Here is a 17,208-nt window from a genome sequence, read left to right on the forward strand (position 1 = left end):
ATACAGTGACTGCAGGTACCCCCACCCTTATAAACAATACAGTGACCGTAGGTGCCCCCACCCTTATAAACAATACAGTGGCATCATGACCGAAAACGATCAGTTTCATATGCAAATATGGTGTGACCATTAACTAGAGTTTCAATGGCCATGTGTACTGTTCACAGAGGACTGGGGAATGTTTGCAGTCACAGCATTGTAAGATGCTGACAGATGTACTCTTAGGCCCCTCCTCGGTTCAGGGATGGTTGTTCCCTCTTCACATACATGGCCTCCTCTAACGGGGAGTCAAAGAGGCCATAGTACACACGGCCATTGTAACTCTAGTTAATGATCACAGCAATTTGCATATGCCACTGTATTGTTTATAAGGGTGGGGGTACCTGCAGTCACTGTATTGTTTATAAGGGTGGGGGTACCTGCAGTCACTGTATTGTTTATAAGGGTGAGGGTACCTGCAGTCACTGTATTGTTTATAAGGGTGGGGGTACCTGTAGTCACTGTATTGTTTATAAGAGTGGGGTACCTGCAGTCACGGTATTGTTTGTATTGTTTATAAGGGTGGGGACACCTGCAGTCACTGTATTGTTTATAAGAGTGGGGTACCTGCAGTCACTGTATTGTTTATAAGGGTGGGGGTACCTGCAGTCACTGTATTGTTTATAAGAGTGGGGTACCTGCAGTCACTGTATTGTTTATAAGGGTGGGGGTACCTGCAGTCACTGTATTGTTTATAAGAGTGGGGTACCTGCAGTCACTGTATTGTTTATAAGGGTGGGGGTACCTGCAGTCACTGTATTGTTTGTATTGTTTATAAGGGTGGGGACACCTGCAGTCACTGTATTGTTTATAAGGGTGGGATACCTGCAGTCACTGTATTGTTTATAAGGGTGGGGACACCTGCAGTCACTGTATGGTTTATAAGGGTGGGGACACCTGCAGTCACTGTATTGTTTATAAGGGTGGGGGTACCTGCAGTCACTGTATTGTTTATAAGGGTGGGATACCTGCAGTCACTGTATTGTTTGTATTGTTTATAAGGGTGGGGACACCTGCAGTCATTGTATTGTTTATAAGGGTGGGATACCTGCAGTCACTGTATTGTTTATAAGGGTGGGGTACCTGCAGTCACTGTACTGTTTATAAGGGTGGGGATACCTGCATCAGTTGTACTGTATTGTTTATAAGGGTGGGGACACCTTCAGTCAGTTGTACTGTATTGTTTATAAGGGCGGGGACACCTGCAGTCACTGTATTGTTTATAAGGGTGGGGACACCTGCAGTCACTGTATTGTTTATAAGGGTGGGGACACCTGCAGTCACTGTATTGTTTATAAGGGTGGGGATACCTGCAGTCACTGTATTGTTTATAAGGGTGGGAGTACCTGCAGTCACTGTATTGTTTGTAAGGGTGGGGTACCTGCATTCAGGTGAGACTGAAGAGGTCACTTAGATGATGATGAAACGTTTCTCTCCATAAACGTTGTGTCCAGATGAACTGATTCAACTTTCTGTGATTATTTTACCTGGATTACTGAGCATGCATAAAGACATTGTGTAGGTCCCCTTCGTTCCACTAAAACAGCTCTGACCCATCGAGGCATAACTCCGCAAGGCCTCTGAAGGTGTCCTCTGGTATCTGGTGCCAAGACATTAGCATCAGATCCTTGTAGTCCTGTAAGTTGTGAGGTGGGGCCTCCATGGACCGGACTTGTTTTTCCAGCACATCCCACAATGGTCAATCGGATTGAGATCTGGGGAATTTGGAGGCTGAGGCAGCACCTTGAGCTCTTTGTCATGTTCCTCAAACCATTCCTGAACTATTTTTGTAGTGAGGCAGGGAGCATCACCCTGATCGAAGAGGCAACTGCCATCAGGGAATACTGTTGCCATGAAGGGGTGTACCTGGTCTGCAACAATGTTTAGGTCGGTAGTACGTGTCAAAGTAACATCCACATGAGTGCCAGGACCAAGGTTTCCCAGCAGAACATTTCCCAGAACATCACACTGCCTCCATTGGCTTGTCTTCTTCCCATAGTGCATCCTGGTGCCATCTCTTCCCCAGGTAAACGATGCACACACACCCAGCCGTCCACATGATGTAAAAGAAAATGTGACTCATCAGACCAGGCCACCTTCTTCCACTGCTCCATGGTCCAGTTTCTGACGCTCACATGCCCAATGTAGGAACTTTCAGCAGTTGTCAGGTGTCATTGTGGGCACTATGACCGGTCTGTGGCTACGCAGCAAGCTGTGATGCACTGTGTGATCTGACACCTGTCTATCATAGTCAGGATTAACTTCTTCACCAGTTTGAGGGGTGGTAGCTCTTTTGTGGGATCGGACCAGTGGACTAGCCTTTGCTCCCCATGTGCATCAGTGAGCCTTGGTCGCCCATGACCCTGTCGCCAATTCACCGGATGTCCTTCCTTGGACCACTTTTAGTAGGTACTGACCACTGCATACTGGGAACACCCCACAAGACCTGCTGCTTTGGAGATGCTCTGACCCAGTCGTCTAACCATCACAATTTGGCCCTTGTCAAAGTTGCTCAGATCCTATATTAGGCAGCAGGTGAACTGACTGTTCACCTGCTGCCTAATATACCCCACTCCCTGACACACACACACATGCTGCTGCCTAATATACCCCACCCCCTGACAGGTGCCATGGTAACGATGTACTCAATGTTATTCACTCACCTGTCAGTGGTTTTAATGTTTTGGCTGATTGGTGTATGTTGACCTTACATATTCACCTGTTGAGTTCAGGTGTAAACACTCCCTGAGTACATGGCTGAACTACCTGTCAGAATAGAACAGACCATAGTCTGAGTCTGTTTTAGTGCTAAGTTTTCACATTACCAGGAATTTAATCAGTGCCTTGCTCATTTAAACAAAAATGTGAGGAAATTAAAGATAAGGCTTTAGTCTGTGATCATGGGTAGAGAAGTGCTGGTCAGTCTGTTGTCATCTCGTAGTGCTAACCTCTTTGTTAGCTCCAAAACAGCATGGGCAGGACATGCAGCACGTCTGTCTGTCCGGCAGCCGTTTTCAATGTTGTTCTCTCAGTTGTGTAATAAACACTAAACTCTGCAGATATGGCTTGACATTGTTAAGCATATACTATAATATAATATTTGGTTTACATGGTTATGTAATTAGACTACTATTTCTTTGAGATCTCTGAATGATTCTCGTTGTCTATTTCTAAAGGTCTTTTTATTCGGTGGTCTCAGCAGCATGAAGCATCCAGCGATGATGAAAGCTGCACTCTGCCCTCTACAGATACAGTGGGTTCAGAAACAGCTCAGAGACTGATGCTCCTCAGCATCCTCGTCTCTGTTTCCATGACAACGTTCAAACCAGAGATGTTTCTCAATGTTGACCTGGAGGAAAGCAAAGCGTTCCTGAGGAACATCGTGATCCAGGACTGTCTGAGTTTCTTGGCCGTAGGAGAAACCCCCCCCCCCCCCAAAGAATCTGCAGAACCAGTAAAGGAGGTAAGAGCAAAATTCATGTTCAATTAAACTTTTTTGCCACCAATTTGACTAACCAATTTGTTGTCAAGCTCCAAAAGCACATTTTGTCATGAAATAAATACAATAAAATAAAACATGCTAATAATAGCTTAGAAATAGATTGAAATTGAAATACTAACTTGGTGGCATGACTTTTTTACCCTGAAGGGTGTCACCATCTAGATCTGTTTCACCGGGCAACTGCTTACACCTGCAAATCTTCCAGTCGTACCTGCATTAAGACGGTAATATGTATTGTACACACTGTAACTCATTCATATGTTAACCTGTCTTTTTGGAAGACAAATTATTTCAAACATGAAACATCTAAAATAGTTTAAAAGTTTTTTAAGTTTAAAATAGAAAAATTGAGTAATGAGTAATATGGGACTGACATCGTTTGTACAGTGCCCTCCACTAATATTGGCACCCTTGATAAATATGAGCCAAAGGAGCTATGAAAAAATGCCTGTTGTGTATCCTCTTTATCTTTCCCTCAAAATATTAACAAAAAATAAATAAATAACTGAAGTAAAATAATTAAAAGGAAAAAATAAATTCCTATGAAATAAATACTTTTCTGAACTAGTGTGCCACAGGTATTGGCACCCCTTCATTTAATACAATGTGCAGCCTCCCTTTGTCAAGATAACAGCTCTGAGTCTTGTCCTATAATGCAGGATGAGGTTGGAGAACACATGGCAAAGGGTCTGACACCCTTCCTCCATACAGCACCTCTCCACATCCTTCAGATCCTAGGTCCTTGCTTGTGGAATCCTCTTCAGCTCATCCCACAGGTTTTCTCTGTGGTGTAGGTCAGGGAAATGGGATGTCCATGGTAAAACCTCAATTGTGCGGTCATTGAACCATTTTTGTGTTGATTCTGAGGTGTGCTATAGGTCATTTTTCTGCTAGAAGATCCAACCATGGCCCAGTTTAAGCTTCCTAGCAGAGGCGGTCAGATTTTGATGTCATATCTGCTGGTACTTCATGGAGTATGTATCCTAACAAGTTGTCCAGTGCCTTTGGAAGAAAAACAGCCCCACAAAATCAAAGCTCCACCACCACCATACTTCACAGGGGGGATGAGGTACTTTTTCTATTGTTCCATCTACGTTAAACCCACATCTGGTGTTTGTTGCCAAAAAGCTATTTTGCTCTCATCTGACCAAGAGAACCTGGTCCCAATGAAAGTTCTAGTAACGTTTGCAAACTGAGTGCTTCAGTTTGTTGATGATGACAGAAGAGACTTTTTCTGGAAACCTTCACAAACATCTTGTGGTGTCTGATCGTAGTTTTGGGGACTTTCTGACCCAAAGACACAGCTCATGTCTTCAATTCTCCAACCGTGATCCTTGGAGATTCTTTGGCCACTCGAACCACCCTCTTCACTGTGCGTTCCAGGCAGATTCTTCACATCTCCAGTTGCTTTAAACTTCTTAATCATTGCCCTAATAGTGGAAATGGAGATTTTCAATGGTTTAGCTATTTTCTAATAACCATTTCCTAATTTGTGCAGGTCAACAAGCTTTTGTCACACATCATTACTGCATTCTCGGGTCACAGAATGTTGAATCAGTTCAACTGCACACAACGTTTGTTGAGAGAAATGTTTCATCATCATCTAAGTGACCTCTTCAGTCTCACCTGACTGCAGGTACCCCCAACCTTATAAACAATACAGTGACTGCAGGTACCCCACCCTTATAAACAATACAGTGACTACAGGTGTCCCCACCCTTATAAACAATACAGTCGCTGTAGGTGTCCCCACCTTTATAAACAATACAGTCGCTGTAGGTGTCCCCACCCTTATAAACAATACAGTGACTGCAGGTGTCCCCACCCTTATAAACAATACAGTCGCTGTAGGTGTCCCCACCCTTATAAACAATACAGTGACTGCAGGTACCCCCACCCTTATAAACAATACAGTGGCTGCAGGTACCCCACCCTTATAAACAATAAAGTGACTGCAGGTACCCCACCCTTATAAACAACACAGTGGCTGCAGGTGTCCCCACCCTTATAAACAATACAGTGACTGCAGGTGTCCCCACCCTTATAAACAATACAGTGGCTGCAGGTACCCCCACCCTTATAAACAATACAGTGGCTGCAGGTCCCCCCCCCCTTATAAACAATACAGTGACTGCAGGTGTCCCCACCCTTATAAACAATATAGTGGCTGCAGGTACCCCCACCCTTATAAACAATACAGTGACTGCAGGTACCCCACCCTTATAAACAATACAGTGACTTCAGGTACACCACCCTTATAAACAATACAGTGGCTGCAGGTACCCCACCCTTATAAACAATACAGTGACTTCAGGTACACCACCCTTATAAACAATACAGTGGCATACCCACTGTATTCTCGGGTCTTTCCCATAGTGATGGATGTCTGTGGGAATTTGCCCTGTGTGTCACCTCATTTTAATACCCCAGTGAAAAAGGAAGTCATGGGTGACCACTTAAGTGGTCCTCACTTGCTCACTCAGGTGAACTTAAAAAGTAAAATATGAACGGGGATATACTTAAATGATATCTTAGTCATAAGAATTTCTAGGAGTGCCAATAATTGTGGCACACATGTTTTTGAGAAAAATATTTATTTTATGATAAGATTTTTTTTCTTTCAATCAAATGGCTGGCACGGTGGTCCAGTGGTCAGCACTGTTGCCTCGCAGCAAGAAGGTCCTGGGTTTGAACCCCAGGCTGTCCCAGGTCCTTTCTGTGTGGAGTTTGCATGTTCTCCTTGTGTCTGTGTGGGTTTCCTCCTACCATCAAAAAGACATGCATGTTAGGGTTAATACTTCTGCCTGTGCCCCTGAGCAAGGCAGTGGAAAGAAGAAGTGGAGTTGGTCCCCGGGTGCTGCAGCTGCCCACTGCTGCTACACAACAGGATGGTGACATGCAGACAACACATTCGTTGTAAGAATACCATCAACAAGACAATGTTGAATAAAGTGGCTTTCAGTTCAAATCACTTTACTTCAGTCACAGCCTAGATTTTACTGTTTGAGTGAAAGATCAAGAAGATAAACAACAAAGACATTTTTCATAGCCACTTGTGCTGATATATTTCAAGGCTGCCCATATTAGTGGAGGCCTGTTTCTTTACTTGAGCAGAATGTTGTAGTTTTTAATTTTGTTGCATCTTGTCTTTCTCCAGCTGCTGTGGTCAGTCTTTGTTCGGATGTTTTACCTGTGACGGGACCTGCCTCGCCTCTCTGTGGTGGCCCCTTCTTTGCTCCTCTGTCAGGTTAGAGGAAACACCAGATCAGCTAGAGCTGTATGACGAAACAACACAACTGTCACAAAACAGGACCAGCAGAACACACTGAAGGCATGTGAAGTATGAAATGCTGTATAGAGAAAATACATACATGGATGCTTATATTATATTATATTATATTATATCATATCAGACCGATATTCTATTCTATTCTATTATATCATACCGATATTAGATTATTCTATTCTATTATACTATACTATATTCTATTATACTATACTATATTCTAGTATATTAAACTATACTATATTATATCATATTTTATTATACTATATTATACTATACTATACTATACTATATTATATTTTATTATATTATACTATACTACATTATATTATATTTTATTATACTATATTTTATTATACTATACTATACTATATAATATTATACTATAATATACTATATTATATATTATTGTACTATACTATATTATACTATATTATATTATACTATACTATCTACTACTACTACTTTCGGCTGCTCCCGTTAGGGGTCGCCACAGCGGATCATCCGTTTCCATTTCTTCCTGTCTTCTGCGTCTTCCTCTGTCACACCAGCCACCTGCATGTCCTCCCTCACCACATCCATAAACCTCCTCTTTGGCCTTCCTCTTCTCCTCTTCCCTGGCAGCTCCATATTCAGCATCCTTCTCCCAATATACTCAGCATCTCTCCTCCACACATGTCCAAGCCATCTCAATCTTGCCTCTCTTGCTTTGTCTCCAAACTGTCCAACCTGAGCGGTCCCTCTAATATAATCGTTCCTAATCCTGTCCTTCTTCGTTACTCCCAGTGAAAATCTTAGCATCCTCAACTCTGCCACCTCCAGCTCCACCTCCTGCTGTCTTTTCGTCAGTGCCACTGTCTCCAAACCATATAACATAGCTGGTCTCACTGCCATCTTGTAAACCTTCCCTTTAACTCTTACTGGTACCCTTCTGTCACACATCACTCCTGACACTGTGCTCCACCCACTCCACTCTGCCTGCACTCTCTTCTTCACCTCTCTACTGCACTCCCCGTTACTTTGGACAGTTGACCCCAAGTATTTAAACTCATATGCCTTCGTCACCTCCACTCCTTGCATCCTGACCATTCCACTGTCCTCCCTCTCATTCACACAAGGTATTCTGTCTTGCTGCTACTGACTTTCATTCCTCTTCTCCCCAGTGCATACCTCCACCTCTCCAGGCTCTCCTCCACCTGCATCCTACTCTCGCTACAGATCACAATGTCATCCGCGAACATCATCGTCCATGGAGACTCCTGCCTGATCTTGTCCGTCAAGCTGTCCATCACCATTGCAGACAAGAAAGGGCTCAGAGCTGATCCTTGATGTAATCCCACCTCCACCTTGAACCCATCTGTCATTCCAACCCCACACCTCACCATTGCCACACTTCCCTCATACATATCCTGCACCACTCCTACATACTTCTCTGCAACACCCGACTTCCTCATACAATACCACACCTCCTCTCTCGGCACCCTGTCATATGCTTTCTCTAAATCTACAAAGACACAATGTAACTCCTTCTGGCCTTCTCTATACTTCTCCAACATTCTCAAAGCAAACATCACATCTGTGGTGCTCTTTCATGGCATGAAACCATACTGCTGCTCGCTGATCATCTCCTCTCCTCTTAACCTAGCTTCTATTACTCTTTCCCATATCTTCATGCTGTGGCTGATCAACTTTATACCTCTGTAGTTGCTACAGTTCTGCACATCGCCCTTGTTCTTGAAAATCGGTACCAGTATGCTTCTTCTCCACTCCTCAGGCATCCTCTCACTTTCCAAGATTGTGTTAAGCAATCTAGTTAAAAACCCACTGCCATCTCTCCTAAACACCTCCATGCCTCCACAGGTATGTCATCAGGACCAACTGCCTTTCCACTCTTCATCCTCTTCATAGCTGCCCTCACTTCCTCCTTGCTAATCCACTGAACTTCCTGATTCACTATCCCTACATCATCCAACCTTCTGTCTCTCTCATTTTCTTCATTCATCAGCCCCTCAAAGTACTCCTTCCACCTTCTTAGCACACTCTCCTCAGCACGTTTCCATCTCTATCTTTGATCGCCGTAACTTGCTGCACATCCTTTGCAGCTTGGTCCCTCTGTCTAGCCAATCGGTACAAGTCCTTTTCTCCTTCCTTAGTGTCTAACCTGTCATACAACTCACCATACACCTTTTCCTTTGCCTTTGCCACCTCTCTCTTCACTTTATGCTGCATCTCCTTGTACTCCAGTCTACTTTCTTCTTCTCTCTGACTATCCCACTTCTTTGCCAACCTCTTCCTCTTTGCTGTACTTCCTCATTCCACCACCAAGTCTCCTTGTCTTCCTTCCTCTGTCCTGATGACACACCAAGTACCTTCCTAGCTGTCTCCCTCACTATTTCTGCAGTGGTTGTCCAGCCATCCGGCAACTCTTCACTACCACCCAGTGCCTGTCTTAACTCCTGCCTGAACTCCAGACAACAGTCTTCCTTCTTCAACTTCCACCATTTGATCTTCGGCTGTGCCTTCACTCTCTTCCTCTTCTTGGTCTCCAAAGTCATCCTACAGACCACCATCCAATGCTGCCTAGCTACGTTCTCCCCTGTCACCACCTTGCAGTCTCCAATCCCTTTCAGATTGCGCCTTCTACATAAGATATAGTCCACCTGTGTGCACTTTCCTCCACTCTTGTACGTCACCCTGTGTTCCTCCCTCTTCTTGAAATATGTATTCACCACAGACATTTCCATCCTTTTCACAAAATCCACCACCATCTGTCCTTTCACATTCCTCTCCTTGACTCCATACATACCCATCACCTCCTCATCACCTCTGTTCCCTTCACCAACATGTCCATTGAAGTCGGCTCCAATCCCCACTCTCTCCTCCTTGGGTACCCTCTCCACCAAGTCATCCAACTCACTCCAGAATTCTTCTTTCTCTTCCATCTCACACCCAACTTGCAGCGCATATGTGCTGGTAACATTCAGCAATACACCTTCAATTTCCAGGTTCATACTCATCACTCTGTCTGACACTCTCTTCACCTCCAGCACACTCTTGACATACTCTTCCTTCAGAATTACCCCTACCCCATTTCTCCTCCCATTCGCACCATGGTAGAAGAGTTTGAACCCACCTCCGATACTCCTGGCCTTACTCCCCTTCCACCTGGTCTCTTGCACACACAGTATGCCTACCTTTCTCCTCTCCATCATGTCAGCCACCTCTCTCCCGTTACCAGTCATAGTGCCAACATTCAAAGTTCCGACTCTCACCTCCACACTCCTACCCTTCCTCCTCTCCTGCTGCCTCTGGACATGCCTTCCCCCTCTCCTTCTCCTTCGCCCAACAGTAGTATAGTTTCCACCAGCACCCTGCTGGTTAACAGTACTGGTGGTGGTCGTTGGTAACCGGAGCCTCGACCGATCCGGTATGGAAATCTTATTTATGATCCGCATATTTGATTTGGCAAAGATTTTATGCCGGATGCCCTTCCTGATGCAACCCTCCCCATTTGTCCGGGCTTGGGACAGGCACAAAGAATGCGCTGGCTTGTGCATCGTCAGTGGCGGGGTTATTTTATTATATTATATTATATTATATTATATTATATTATATTATATTATATTATGCTGTGGCGGACACTAGGGGCTATGCCTCTCACCCAGCAGGGCTGTGAGCTGGGGGCGTGGTTTACATTCCCGGGCTCTCTGGTGCAGGGTTGTTCCTGTTTCAGTTTGGTTTTGGAGCTGAGGAATAAAGTTCAAACTCGCCTTCGTCTCCTGTGTTTTTCCTCATCCTGCCACAATACTATACTATATTATATTATACTATACTATATTATATTATATTATACTGTACTATATTATTCTATATTATACTATACTATATGATATTATACTATACTATATCATATTATATTATACTATACGATATTATATTATACTGTACTATATTAGATTATATTATACTATATTAGATTATACTGTACTATATTTTATTCTATTCTATTATACTATACTATATTTTATTATATTCTATTATACTATATTATAATATACTATATTATACTATACTATATTATTTTATATTATACTCATATATTTTATTATACTACACTATTATATTTTATTATACTATACTATATTATACTATACTATATTATAATACACTATATTATACTATCCTATATTATATTTTATTATACTATATTATACTATACTATATTATATTTTATTATATTATACTATATATTTTATTATACTATTTTATATTATATTATATTATACTATATTATATTATATTATACTATTATATATTTTATTATACTATAATATTTTATACTATACTATATTCTATTTTATTATATCATACTGTACTATACTATATTCTATTCTATTCTATTCTATTATCCTGCTCTCAGGGTCGCGGGGATGCTGGAAGCTTTCCCAACAGTCATTGGGCGGCAGGCGGGGAGACACTATATTATATTATATTATATTTTATTATACTATACTATATTATATTTTATCATACTATACTATATTACATTATATGTTATTATACTATACTATATTATAATATACTATATTCTATTCTATTCTATTATCCTGCTCTCAGGGTCGCGGGGATGCTGGAAGATTTCCCAACAGTCATTGGGCGGCAGGCGGGGAGACACTACATTGTATTCTATTCTATTTTATTATACTATACTATATTATACTATATTTTATTATACTATACTATACTATATTATATCATACTATATTATATTTTATTATACTATACTATATTATATTATACTATGCTATATTATACTATACTATATTCTATTCTATTCTATTATCCTGCTCTCAGGGTCGCGAGGATGCTGGAAGATTTCCCAGCAGTCATTGGGTGGCAGGCGGGGAGACACTACATTATATTATATTATATTATATTAAATTATACCATATTATACTAATATTCTATATTATATTATACTATATTATATTATATAATATTATACTATACTATATTATATTATACTATATTATATTATTATATATTATATTATGCTATATTATATTACAGCATTATAGCTACAAAACATGTTATAAGAGGATACTGTAATAACATATTAGTACCCAGTGTGGATGATGAAGACTATAAAATATAAATATGACTGCAGCACATCTGCATGTGTGTAAAAAGCGTTTTGGGCGTCCGGTTAGCGCGGCGGTGTTTTCCCTTGCCTAACACGGGATCACCAGTTTGAATCCCCGTGTCACCTCCAGCTTGGTCGGGCGTCCCTGCAGACAGAATTGGCCGTGTCTGCAGGTGGGAAGCCGGATGTTGGTATGGGTCCTGGTCGCTGCACTAGCGCCTCCTCTGGTCGGTCGGGGCACCTGTTCAGGGGGGAGGGGGAACTGAGGGGAATAGCGCTACATCCCCCTGGTGAAACTCCTCACTGTCGGGTGAAAACAAGCGGCTGGTGACTCCACATGTATGGGAGGAGGTGTGTGGTAGTCTGCAGGCCTCCCCAGATCAGCAGAGGGGGTGGAGCAGAGACCGGAACAACCGGAAGAGTGGGGTAATTGGACAGGTAGAATCGGGGAGAAAAGGGGGGGGGCTTTTGAACACAGAGACAAACCTGAAGTACAAAGTACAAACCTGAAGTTTGCTGAGAGTGACGACAGAAGAATATGGAGAGAACATGGTTGTGTGGAAAGAGAAGGTGGAGTTGTGCTGAGAAATGGAAAGGCTACAGGACTACAGGTGTCTGGTCACAGCAACAGCTAGCAGTAAAGCTAATTCCGTGTTTGCTCGCTTTAACAGGGTTACCAGTTCAGCTCCAGGTGGTTTCTCGGCAGTTAGGCCTCTCAGTCTTCCTTCGTTTCCAGTGAAGAACACATGACGTCAGTTTTCCCTCTTGTCCAGTGTGGAAACAGAGTCTACAGAGACCGGGTTTATCTGATTATTTTATCTGACTTAGTCTGAACTGGCCTCATCTGAAGTCCGTTCTTCCTGACGTAAGATGTGATGTAATGTGCTCGTCTGAAATGAATGTTACCGGATTCAGGATGTATTAAGCCGTCGCGAGATCGAGCCTCGGTTTTCTGTCTGGCATGTTCATATTAAGAAGCTAGCACACCTTCATGCAGTCTGGACATGATTCCTTGGTTGTCTGTCGTCATGTGATGCAACCATCTAGCCTAGGCCCCCTGCGGTGCCCTGCAGCATGGCTACTGTGTGCTGTGTACTGGCACCACTACCTCTTTCATACTGTCATAATCACAAACTCCCTTTGCTGATGTGCAGAATTTCAGAGAGTTGTGTTACTCTCTGATCCGATCATAATGAATCAGAATGTTTCACACCTGACTACAAATACACATCTCTTGTCAAGCTGCAGGTAGATGTTCTGGCCTGCTCCGTCTGCAAGTGGACTCAACGAGTCCTCCATTTAATCAGGCAGTCCCGCTGACATCTGACAGCTCATTTACAAGATTCCCAAGTGCAAAACCAAGCGCACAAAACTAAACACACAAAACCAAACATACAACACCAACCATACAAACCAAACGCACAAAACCAAACATACAAACCAAACATACAACACCAATCACACAACACCAATCACACAACACCAAACACACAAAACCAAACATACAAACCAAACATACAACACCAACCATACAAACCAAACGCACAAAACCAAACATACAAACCAAACATACAACACCAAATATACAAACCAAACATACAACACCAATCACACAACACAAAACACACAAAACCAAATATTCAACACCAAACACACAAAACCAAACATACAACACCAATCACACAACACCAAACACACAACACCAAACACACAACACCAATCACACAACACCAAACACACAACACCAAACATACAAAACCAAACACACAACACCAATCACACAAAAGAAGAGTTAATTCGCTTCATCTTGGGGAGTTTTTCACTCTACTTTTTGCGTGACGTTCAGTTGATATGCCAGTAACGAGGGACAGGTCATACTTGATGTTGTACTTGATTAAGCCACCAGGGGGCACACTGAACCAGGACTCCTTCATGTATGAAGCCGTTTTTGGTCCAGAACGTTCTTTCCTTCTGAAGTAAAGTACGGGGGGGGGCGCTGTTTGACAGCTTACTGGTCCAATGCACCGATGTTTCACTGCTCTGCTCTAGTTTGGCTTAGCTGCTGCAAATAAAGGAGCAGCACGGTGGCCCAGTGGTCAGCACTGTTGCCTCACAGCAAGAAGGTCCCGGGTTCGAACCCAGGCCGTTCCCGGTCCTTTCTATGTGGAGTTTGCATGTTCTCCCCGTGTCTGTGTGGGTTTCCTCCCACCATCTAAAAAGACATGCATGCTGGGGTTAATACTCCTGCCTGTGCCCCTGAGTAAGGATATAGGAAAAAGAAAAGTGGAGTTGGTCCCTGGGCGCTGCGCCACAGCTGCCCACCTCTCCTATACAACAGGATGGGTTAAATATGGAGAAGTAACCTGAGCAACGGCAAAACAAAGCGGCTTTCTCTCTGCTCATCTCTCTCTGAGCGAACATAAAACATAACTCCTGTAACTGAACTCATGTGCGGTGTCACGGCATCACCTGGCACGGCGATGCCAGCGCCCCCCAGCGGTCCACTTCCAGCAACCACAGCAGTTGGCTTTAGTGGGGGCATTTGGCACCGGGACGCCAGCGCCCCCGCACTCACGTCAGCCTGCCTCAGGTTGCCGCCGTTGATTTGTGAAAAACCGGGGCATTCGACGCGCGGCGCGGGGGGTGAAACCATATTTGCAAATATACTATGTTAACATTTGTAGGAGTCCCTATTGCCTCTCTTACCTATATTTGTCCTGACGCAGACGCTCTCCCTGACGCACTGGCTGACCCTAACGCTGACGCACTGGCTAACGCTGACGCACTGCCTGACCCTGACGCACTGCCTGACCCTGACGCACTGAATAACGCTGACGCACTGGCTGACCCTGACGCACTGGCTAACGCTGACGCACTGGCTAACGCTGACGCACTGGCTGACCCTGACGCACTGGCTAACGCTGACGCACTGGCTAACGCTGACGCACTGGCTGACCCTGACGCACTGCCTGACCCTGACGCACTGCCTGACCCTGACGCACTGAATAACGCTGACGCACTCGCTGACTCTGACGCACTGGCTGACCCTGACGCACTGGCTGACCCTGACGCACTGGCTAACGCTGACGCACTGGCTGACCCTGACGCACTGCCTGACCCTGACGCACTGGCTGACCCTGACGCACTGAATAACGCTGACACACTGGCTAACGCTGACGCACTGGCTGACCCTGACGCACTGGCTGACCCTGACGCACTGCCTGACCCTGACGCACTGCCTGACCCTGACGCACTGAATAACGCTGACGCTCTGGCTGACCCTGACGCACTGCCTGACCCCACAGCCTGACCCTGACGCACTGCCTGACCCCACAGCCTGACCCTGACGCAGTTGCACTCAGTCTGGACGCCTGCTGCTGTGCCTTTCTACATTAAATACAGATTTAGAAAATACATAGGGAAACATGATTAGGTGTATTATAGCCTAATAGATTTTATAAACAACTTCCATGAATTTGGGAAACCTAACACTGACATTTCTCACCTCTTTTTCCATATGTACTTGTCATTCCTCTTTGCTGCCTGTAGGAGTCTCTGCTGTCCCTTGATGAATGGTTTAAACTCCAAGCATGACACTTTGAAGATTAGTCTGACTTGAAGTTCTGCTTTGACCAAACTACTGACATCCTGTTCCTGTTATCTGACCAGACACGCTCCGTGTGGCTAAATACACACTCAGCATAGGCGTTGCTGACGGGGACAGACAAAACAAAAGACGCCACTTGGAGCAATGCAGTTGCTCCGTTCTCCTTGTTGCAAAAAAAATGCCCATTTCTTGTCTGGTGCCACCTCTTCTGGGATGCTTTCAAATACAGAGTTCAGAACAGTGTAGTCCTGATACAGTCTGTCTTCATCAATGCCCAGACCTAGTTTGACGACCAGTCGCTCGAGTGCATCCACTGGACCACCACTCAGTCGCAGACAGCTACCATTAGACATAACTGGATCCTCAAAATCAAAGTCTGCCTCTGGGGACAGAACAGCCTTTCCAGAGAAGCTGTCGGCCAGTGTTGCGAGCGCCGTCTGTTCTCCTGCACTCCGTTTTCGGAGTGCTTGCTTGGTGTTACTACCATAAAATCTGCCTGCACGGCGTGAGATTAATTGGCTGCGCAACCGGCTCATCGCTCCGTGGACATCCAGTAGAGCAGCGCTCTCGCTTTCCAACTTCCGTATTGCGCTGTCAAACTCCTGCATGGCGTTGTGCATGAGCAACAGGACACATTCAAGACTCGTGGCTTCATCGTCGTCGCTGCTGTCGGCAGCATCAGCACCACTTCTGCACATAGCCTTCCAGATGATGTCAGGACAAGTCTTCTTTCCCAGTGACCAGCAATAACACTCCAGGGCAGGCCAACACTCCAAGATCCGCGGAATTGCAGGCAACAGAGGTAACCAACGGGTTGGTACGTTCATACCTCGGTATCTCTTTGTAGTCTACTGACGTAAACTCACAAAACTCTTTCAGAGATTCTGCTTTTTTTGGCTGAGCATGAGAACTCGCTGTAGATTTTAGGACAGTGCACTCGCGTTTTTCAGGGTGTTGTGGATCAAGTGGCATTTGCAGTTGCCCTTTACGGCGTGTGGACCGACTTCTTTCAGTTTCTGAAAAGCTGAATTATGCTTGCCAAAATCTGCAGATGCATTGTCAGCTCCATATGCACTAGTCTGGCTGACAGACAGGCCATTTGTTTCTGTGACGTCCACAATTTGTTCGTAGATAGCGCTGCTCGTTTCATGGGGGTCATCGTGAAATTCCATTGGTCCATATTTAACACCCTCGTCGTCGTGGAAGTACTGGACTGTGCATGGATATAGTTTGGCGTTGCCCAAATGTGATGCGTCAGAACAGACAGCCAAGTGTGGGCTCTGTTTCCGTTCTGTGGCTAAACGCTCCTGGCTGGAAGGTGCTGGCACATTCTGGACTAAAGCTTCGCTTGCTCTTCTTCCACCTGACATTTCTGTGGCAATACTGAATCATGAAAGATCTTTACAATGACTTTATTGCCACAATCCGTGGATGAGTAGCTGTGGCCACGAGTCACTCCGTGGTATACACTGGCAAGCCCCGCAGCCGCTACCCTGTCCTCCTCCGGTCAGCCTTGTTTGTCGTAAAGGTTGCAATAGCTATAGTTTTGCGTTTGCTTGATGCAAAATTCTGTTGCTTCTTTGTTTTTGCGTGGTTTTCCAGTCCCGTTCCCTTCACATGTAACTGGCATT

At 44.3% G+C, this 17,208-nt stretch overlaps 2 long non-coding RNA genes across 2 annotated transcripts; one reads left to right on the forward strand and one right to left on the reverse strand.

The window, feature by feature from the left end:
- The first annotated feature begins 3,455 nt into the window (after positions 1-3,455).
- On the forward strand, positions 3,456-6,830 carry LOC130132811 (uncharacterized). Its single transcript, XR_008813091.1, has 3 exons — positions 3,456-3,502; positions 3,689-3,765; positions 6,699-6,830. It is a non-coding gene; the product is annotated as an uncharacterized LOC130132811 (long non-coding RNA).
- On the reverse strand, positions 6,180-14,696 carry LOC130132812 (uncharacterized). The gene is made up of 3 exons (XR_008813092.1): positions 14,677-14,696; positions 6,732-6,816; positions 6,180-6,303 (listed from the first exon to the last, which is right to left on the reverse strand). It is a non-coding gene; the product is annotated as an uncharacterized LOC130132812 (long non-coding RNA).
- Positions 14,697-17,208: the final 2,512 nt, after the last annotated feature.

Source organism: Lampris incognitus, unplaced genomic scaffold, assembly GCF_029633865.1.
Source record: "Lampris incognitus isolate fLamInc1 unplaced genomic scaffold, fLamInc1.hap2 scaffold_172, whole genome shotgun sequence".
NCBI lineage: Eukaryota > Metazoa > Chordata > Actinopteri > Lampriformes > Lampridae > Lampris > Lampris incognitus.